Below are 9,521 nucleotides of genomic sequence, written 5' to 3' on the forward strand. Positions count from 1 at the left end.
CTTGTCTGCATAAGGCACCTGATTGGTCTAATAAAAAAGCTGAATGGCCAATAGCTAGGTAGCAGAGGGATAGGCAGGGATGGTGGGCAAAGAGAATAAGGAGGGAAGAGAAGAAGAGGAGAGGAGGGAGAAAGAGAGGGAGATGCCAAGGGCCAACCAGTCAGGCAGCCACCAGACACACAGACATAGAGTAGGACATGCAAAGTGAAAATAAGGTAAAAAGCACAGAGGCAAAATGTAAATGAAGAAAAACAGGTTAAAATAAGTTACAAGAGCTAGTGGAACGAGCATAATATAAGACCGAGCATTCATAACTAATAATAAGTCTCCGTGTCATGATTTGGGAGCTGGTTCATGGCCCAAACAAAAGCCTGATACATTTGGCATTTCTACATAGGGCTCAAATTTCCACACAGAGACTGAGAAAGATGAAAAAAGAAAAAGAAACAGATACAGCCCCTTTAACGGGCTCTGTTGTACATCACAGCACTTAAACAGCCAGTACACTTAAGTAGAAACAGGGAGCTAGGTAAAAACACCTGCCATGGAGTGGATACCAACTTCCTGGAGCTGGAATAGTTAAATGCAGCTCCTGGTTAAACGCTTAAAGGACCTTCAGTCTCAGTTCCCACAGATCCGAGGAGGGAGTGGAGCCAGTCACCAGAGCTGCCAACACAAAGCCACTTAGCAGTTTAAGGTTTGGCTCATGTGGTCAGAAAAGTTTAGAGACACACACAGTAAAGACAGGTCCAGGTGGGGAAAAAATCCTCTAAACAGTTACAGTGTGATTAAAATGTGCATGGGCTTAATAAAGAAAATGGGTATAGACAGTCATCTGAAAAAATAAATCGTTTAAAAATTAAAGTCTTTAAAGAGAGAGGAAAATAATATCAAAAGAATAAACCACATAAAGATAGGAAATACACATCGAGTCTGGATCCTGGATTGTGCTGTGTTGACTTGGAATTTTTTTAATGCTGATGAGCAAATGACAGCTGCAGAGACACACTGGATTGTAAAGGAACTGCTAAATTAAACCAGCCTAGATACTTTAGGGATGCACTAACTTTGAAATGGAATTCAGAAAATGTATTGTATTGGGGGAAAAGTTATGTGGATATCTTCAAGGTTAATAGAGATCAAGTTTGATTGGTAAATACTTCCTGAAAAGCTTAGCTACAGACATAAAGAAATAAAACAAGAAAAACTATAAGACATGTGACATATATACTGATCCCTCTACCTGGGAAGAGTTCTGAGACTGGACAACAAATGTTCAACTAATTTTCCCAGGACTTGACCATCATCTCAATTTTCTCAGGATCCCCTAAAGATGGCATTGCCTTCAGATAACAGAAAGCAGTCTAAAGAACACTACACCCACATTCCCAAGAGGTGGGGCTGGTAGTTTCTGGTCATTTGGTAGATTATGGATGTTTGTCATCATTTTGGGGGAATATAGGTATATAGGATTAAAAATACAACTATTAACTTCAAACATTTTACATTGGTATGGATTTTGGTATATTGATACAAATTTAAAGTTATTTTGTTATACTTTATGTTTCAACTCTTGTTTGGGGTATTGTGCTTATATATCTCATTTAACATTGTATTGTATAACTAAGAAATTCAAATTAGTAGTTAGTCATCTATAATAATCAAACTTGTTCATGTTAGGTATGTTTTTAAGGTTAAACAGATATATTTTAGTAGAAAAGATGTTCTTCAAATGCTTCAGAGACTTACAGAATATGGCATTTAAGATGTTTAATAACCTAAGGCTTTTCATGACAATGAGACACATCTGCTCCTAGCAACACCTATCTACTTCATAAAAGGATGATGGGCATCAAAGAATTCCATATGCAGTTTTTTTCCATTGTGGCAAAGCTAGCCATTTGGACAAGAAACTGCCCTTGCCTTGACTACTGACAGTGTGCTAGACAATCAGAACACAAAGGGGAAAGATTGCTGAACTTTACCAAGATAAGTTAGGACAGTCCTTCAAAATTCATGCTTCATAGAAAAGTCTGCCAGATACTCTAGGCCTGTAGGCCAAAAATGGATGCCCCAGCATAGCAGAGGAATTTTGGGTGACTGTCCAGGCAGCTAGATGTCTCTGTCATTTCTATAGTTTAGAAAGTGGCTTGAACTGCACTTCCTGTCTACTCAGGTAATATATTCTTCTGGGGTCTCTGACGGAGTTAAAGACTAGATAGTTATAGTTACAGTTTTCTTTAGTTATGATAGAAGGCAAATTAGGTACAGAACTTTGGACTCAACATGATAAGATAAACTGCAGTATTTTTCTCTGACCTTGCCAAATACAAATAGACTGGATATTGTAAATGTAATTCTTATTTTCTTCTGTTCTTATTCTATATAGTTTGACTATGTTCAAGTTAAAATCCTTCCTAATTATTTAAATGAAAAGGAGGATTGTCCCCATTCTAATTTCATGGCTTATACCTCAATACATACTCACATATATTTGCGAATTAAAATATAAGTTGTACATACAAAAAGAAATATGCAATATTTACTGTAAAATGATATTTTAAGGCGTGTTATTTTTGTTTATGTTGCATTTGTTTAACTTTGTGAAGCTGTGTTACTGTGCCTGTCTAAAATACCTGGTGGTCTAATAAAGAGCTGAATGGTCAATAGCAAGGCAGGAGAAAGGATAGGTGGGGCTGGCAGGCAGAGAGACTAGATAGAGGGAGAAATCTGGGAGGAGAGATTTAGGAGTCAGAGAAGCAAGAGGACTCCAGAGGTCAGCCACCCAGCTACATAGCAAGCCACGGGGTAAGCGTAAGATTTACAGAAGTAAGAGAATGGGAAAAGCACAGAGACAAAAGGTAGATGGGATAATTTAAGTTACAGAAAGCTGGCTGGAAACTAAGCCAACCTAAGGCCTTGTATTCATAAGTAATAATAAGCCTCTGTGTGAGAATTTATTTGGGAGCCCCCCACAAAGAGCAAAAGAGTAAAAACAAACAACAAATACTTGCTATACTGCATCTTGCTTATTTCACTTAACATAATGCTTTCCAGTTTCATAACATTTTTCATTTTTCTGAAAATGCTCCTAATTTCATTTTTTCTTTGTGGCTAAATAAAATTCTAATATATATATATATATATATATATATATATATATATATATATATTCCCTTAATGTGTTTATACATATATACATATATATGCATGTATATATATATATATTCCCTTAATGTGTTAATGAACAGCTATTATATCCAAGCAAACATAGAGCAATAAAGATGTGTGTGCTAGTACCTCTGTGGTAGGGCTTAGAATCCTTTGGATGCATATCCAAGAATGATATAGCTGGGTTTTATGGTAGTTCTCTTTTTATCATTTTGAAATACCTCCTTACTGATTTCCATGGTAGCTATATAAGCTTACATTCCCACTAGCATTAATTAAGGATTGTTCCTTCCACACATGATGGCTGGCATTTGTTATCAGTTGTATTCTTGAGGCTGGCCATTAAGGCTAGAATGAGATGGATTCCATGGCAGTTTTAATTCGCATTTCTTTGATGTCTACAAATGCTGAACACTGTTTCTAGTGTTTATTAGCCACTTGTATTTCATATTTTGGGAACTACACATTCAGCCCATTGGCCCATTTAGTAATTGGAAGATTTGGTTATATGGTGTTTAATTTTTGTAGTTCACTTTATGTTCCAGATATCAATCCCTGGATGGTGTATGATTAACAGGTCATTTTTCCTTTTCTGAGGTTGTCTGTTAACTCTGGTGATTATTTCTCAGCTGTGCAGCAACTTTTATTATTCATATGGTCCCATTTGTCATGACTTGTTTGTATTTTCTATACTCCTGGGGTACTTTTCCAAAATTTCTTTCCTGTGCCTGTACCTTAATGTGTTTTTCCCTATGATTTTCTGTTTCAAAATTTCAATTCATATATTGTCAGGGACAGCATAACAAGATGGCTGATGCGCTGCCAGCAGAGATTGGAGAAAAGGGGACTCGAAATTGTGGACCATCAACCCTCCGAGTGTTCCCCTCCAGATCTTCTGTTTAGCATGCCTCTAGAGGGCCAAGGCAGAAATGCCTATGTGTACCAAGGTCATGCTTTATGGTGTGCACATGTCATGTCCTCCTCCATATAAATACTTCTTGTAATACTAGTCTTCTTCTTCTTCTTCTTCTTCTTCTTCTTCTTCTTCTTCTTCTTCTTCTTCTTCTTCTTCTTCTATCTGATCTTCATGTTCTGTGTTCCTAGATCAATGGTGATTTCTGTGATACAGAAAATGAGTGAAGTAAATTTCACAGGAAATTATATAGAGATGATCACCCAGGCTGGGGTTAAGGCAATTATGCAGTTCATGGAAAAGAACCTGCAGCCTGGGGAAGTTTTCAGGCTTGGATAAACTGTACCCAATGTGTGGTCAACTATAGCACATGGTATGATGTGTATCAACACACTAGACTTAAATTGGCCATGATGAATAATTCAGTTTCTGAGGATATTCCAAGGACATTGTGTAAAACTTGAGACCTAAGGAGTGTTGGCTGAAGACTATGGATGGAGTAACATATAGATAGGATGACAAACTAAAGTGTGGGAACATAGAATAGGAGGAAAATAGTGGCCTCCACCAAGAAAGGGAGATGGCAACTTTAATCCAGATATTTTTTATTCCTCCTGAAGGAGTGTGGAGATAATGTGACAATTGATGGAGAGATTGCTACAAGCTTTATCAGGTTCCTACATTAAAAGGAGCTGCCAGAAAAGGTGAGCTTTCTTTCATGAAAACTCTAAAAATTAGATCAGGTCTTCCTTGGAATTGTTGGATATAGAAGAACAGAAGTCGCTGACTTGCAGGAACAGATTTTTTTGTCTGACGTCATTGTGACCCATCAGTCATGGGGCTTGGTGTTTGCAGAGGGCTGAGGAGGAACTTAGGTGGCTACAGGGGTCTTGAGGTCCAAGACTGTGTGAGAGCAGGCTGTGTGAGAAGGAAATGACTGTCCGGTACATTGACCACTGTTCTTATTTTTACTTTTTTTTGCGAAATTGCATGTTGCTAGCCTCTGGGTGAAGTGGTCAGAAGATTGTATATTCATTAATAGTAAAAATAGATTATGCTTGCTTTGGTGTTAAGTCTGGGATAGTTCCTGTGTTTAAGAAAAGATGATTAGGAATATATTGGTGATTTTCTAAGAATAACCTTTGGAATTATGAGAACATTCTGTATTTGGGTGATTTCCTTTTTTTTTTTTTTTATGTTTCCCCTTTACTTATGATAATAAAAGACTGAGGTTACCAGGGCAAAAGCAGAGGCTAAGATAAGTTAGAGAAGCTAAGATAAGTTAGAGAAGCTAAGAGAAGCTGAGAGAATTTAGAGAAGCTAGGGAAGCCAGGAAAGCTAAAGAAACTGTGACAAAGGAGCTACTTAGCAACTGCAGAAGCCCGACGTGACCTGTCAGCTCGCACGAGCACTGTCTCTGAGTCCTTACTATACCTTCCAGGAATCCCATCCTTCGGACCCCCGAAACTGCTAAGGCTGGTCCCCGGCAATATATTAAGATGTTTTGTCCATTTTAAGTTTATGCTTGTTCAGTTTAAGAGATATGGATCTATTTTTACCTTTCTATGCATAAATTTCCACTTTCCCCAATGTTTGTTGAAGAGACTATCTTTCCAATATAGGTTTTTGACAGCTTTGTCAAAAGTTAGTTGGTTGTGACTCTATGTGTTTATTTCTGGGTCCCTTATCCCCTATTTATTGATCTACGTGTATGAGTGTGTTCTAATAGCCTGGGTTGTTGACACTGTGCTTCTGGAATGTAGCTTGTGATCAGAAATCATGATACTTTCAACATTGTTCTATCTGCTTAGAGTTGTTTGGGCTATTCAGAGTCTTTGGTCTTCTGACTGAATTATTTCTTCTACTACAAAGAATGTAATTGCAATTTTGATAGGAATTATACTGAATATGTATACAATGTTGAGTAATAAAGCCATTTTTGTAATATTAATTATGCTAATCTGTAAGTTAAAACACCTTGCCAGCTTCTAGCATCTTCAACTTTTTTTTTCAATATCTTAAAGTTTTCATTGCAGAGACATTTCAATTCATTGGTTGGATTTATTGCTTGGTTTTGTTTTTTAAAGCTATTATTAATAGGATCTTTATCTTAATTTCTTTTAAAAACTTTTTTATTGGTTATTTGTGGATTTTACGCCATGTATCCTGATCCCACTCATCTCCCTATTCCCTCACCTCCACCCTCTGCCCTTGTGTGACCCTCCCAAAAAATAAAACAAAATTTAAAATAAAGCCTAAAAACAAAATAAAACAATTTTGTTGTTAATATATAGAAAAGATAATCCTTTTGAGTGGACAAGATGTCTCAACAGCTATAAGTGCTTACAAACAAGTCTGGTGATGTGAATTAAAGTCAAAGAACCAACTCCCAAAAGTTGTCTTCTGCCCTCCATGCATGCACTGTGAGACCCACACACAACATACCACACACACACAACATACAACATACATACACACACACACACACACACACACACATTGTATTACGTATGTTTCTGTTTCTATAATAAAATACAATGACCTATGTTCTCTAGGACTTTTATCATGAAGATATCCTGTACTGAACATTATCTAATGCCTTTTCTAAATCTATGGAGATGGTAATGTGATTTCTGTCATTGTGCCTAACCTTGTTATATTACATATACCGATTTGCATATCTAGAAACAACCTTGATTCCCTAAAATGAAACCATCCTATCGGTGTTCTATGATCCTAATGTGTTCTTGAATTCAATTGACAAGCATTTTTGTTGAAAATATCTGTGTCTATATTGACTTTGGAAGTCCGTTTATAATTTTATTGTGTTACTGCCTGGTTTTTCTGAAGATAGCACAGTTTATCTTGTTATCTCAATTTTTGGTATTGAGGAGCTGTGAGCTTCTAGGGGTCTTTCAATGTCTTGTTTTATCATGTCTTGTGTATTTCTTTGTTGTGTTTTACACATCTGTTGGAATGCATATGTACTGTAGTGTTTGTTTTTCCTTCCCCCATTCTTGTTTGTTTTTTTGTTTGTTTGTTGGTTGGTTGGTTGGTTAATTATTTTGCATGAGTTTTCTGGTGAGTTGTCTTCACTTAGATTTATGTTTCTCACTAAGAGGAGAAGCCAGCTGCAATAGCACATGATTTTACAACCATCTGAGTGTTAACTGCAGATGAAAACACATAATGTGATTCACTTGTGTTCTCAAAAAGGATCAGAGACAGTGGCACTGGGTGCTGATTGGGGGAAATGTAGTTTGCACATTTTTAGAACTAAGAATATCAATAATTCATTCATTCATTCATGAGATACAGGGAAAGGGGAAAAAGAATGAAAATATGAATTGGAGAGAAGGTATATAGGTTCGAGGCTTTCTATGGTTAAGGCTCTGAGGGGCTATGGAAGGGCTACCCACTCATGTTTCCCTTCATCACTGGGTATTCAAATTCCAGCTGCTCAATTTAATTCAGACCCTCTGGAGACATAATGAAAGATATGTTTTGTATTAATTTTCTCATTTAGTCTGTATTAAACTTTGTCAATGGACCTTTTATCTCCCAATTTGCAGGTGAAGAAATAGATATTTAGAGATTAACTACATTAGTCACATTTTCACAAATGTCAAATTATGGAGCCAAGGGAAATTGTTTCTTGTTTTATCTTGAAAAAAATTCATACAATACATTCTGATCAGTTTCCCCTCCACCATCTTTCTCCCAGATCCTTCCTATCTCCCCACCCACCTAACCACATGCCTCCAGGAAATAATTTTTTTTTTTTTTTTTTTTTTTTTTTTTTTTTTTTTTTGGTTTTTCGAGACAGGGTTTCTCTGTGTAGCTTTGCGCCTTTCCTGGAACTCGCTTTGGAGACCAGGCTGGCCTCAAACTCACAGAGATCCGCCTGCCTCTGCCTCCCGAGTGCTGGGATTAAAGGCGTGCGCCACCACCGCCCGGCTCAGGAAATAATTTTTTAATGCCTTGTTACAATTCTGATTTATAATCTCATACCCACCTCTCCCTCACCCTCTCTCCCTCTCTTGTTCCATTTACATACTCTCTTAAACCAATATTACTATATCAACAAAAATTCCTCCATTTGTTCCCATCAACATTCAGCCCATCTGTCAAATCCTACTTTCTCCATAAGCATTTTCTTCCCAATTTAAATCAAAGTCACCTCTCCCTCCCGCCAAGCCAGTGGTTTCCAACTTTGGCTGCTCATCGGAATCACCTGTGGAGACCTGATATAATTGGTCTGGGAGCCACCTGGGCATCAAGATTTTTAAATCTCTCAAGGTGATTCCAATGCACAGGGAAAGTTGACGAAACACTAGTCTAAAATCTTAAATGAATATTCTTTAAACTATACAATTCTTTCTGTAATTAAAACCACAAACTTGCATGATTTAGAAACAGATTTAGAAATAAGATGGCTTTCTCTGTAAATGAGGATACTAGTTGTAAATGAGATTACTAGTTGACAGACTAGTAATCTTCAAACTTTATTTTTGCAAAATACCTGGAGTGAAATCTTTGAGAGGCACATAAAGAAATGGACAAAAAATGGAGGGATATCATTACTAGAAAAAGAGAAGAGAAACACAATCTCATTAATTTACTTCTTCCCCTGACTGCATGCCTGGATCAGTCTGGAAACTACATGAATAGTTGATGACACCCAAGGTCAAAGCCTAAATATACTGAGTTACAAAAGTCTCCTCTTTGTTGCTTGTCATTCTGTGGCATCACGAACAAATTCATGATGAATAATCTATATGTTAACTGAATTAACAAATGACTCCTTTCCCCAAAATGCATTACTTAGCTAATAGAGTGTCTATTTTGTAAGGGAAACATATTCCACTAAGAAAAACAGCAGTAGTACTGAATCACCCGAAAGTGGCATCATGTACCAAATGACTGACACTATTTCAAATTCACAGTCACTTCAGAAAACAAATGCTGGCATATCCCTTCTGCCACTGAAGAAGTTGAGGGTTGGGGGTTAAGTGACTTATCTCAAGTTGTGGTACAATTTTGTGGCACACTCCCAAGTCCTAATCCAGTTATTCTACTTCTTATAAATATTTTATGAGCTTCTCCTTTACCTGCCACCACGGGCTTAAAAACACTCCACTAATGAGTAGCACAGAGCTGTCCCTGAGCTACTCCGAACCAAAGTTCAGCCAGAATTTAGTACAAAAGACAATTCCCAGCACACGTCTGGAGATCAGCGGTGGGAAAATGTAGGTAATAGAGTTTTGCATTCACATAACATAAGAGAATTGTAGATTTTTTGTAATAAATTTCTTTGTAACAAAAATGAAAAGGCATATTGAGCTTAGAAACCAACTATTAAATGAAGATTAAGGAATAAATCAGTGAATGAAAGCTCTCACTTAAAAACATGTCAAACATTAACAAAGGAAGTACA

This window comes from Peromyscus leucopus, chromosome 15 (genome assembly GCF_004664715.2).
Source record: "Peromyscus leucopus breed LL Stock chromosome 15, UCI_PerLeu_2.1, whole genome shotgun sequence".
Classification (NCBI taxonomy): domain Eukaryota; kingdom Metazoa; phylum Chordata; class Mammalia; order Rodentia; family Cricetidae; genus Peromyscus; species Peromyscus leucopus.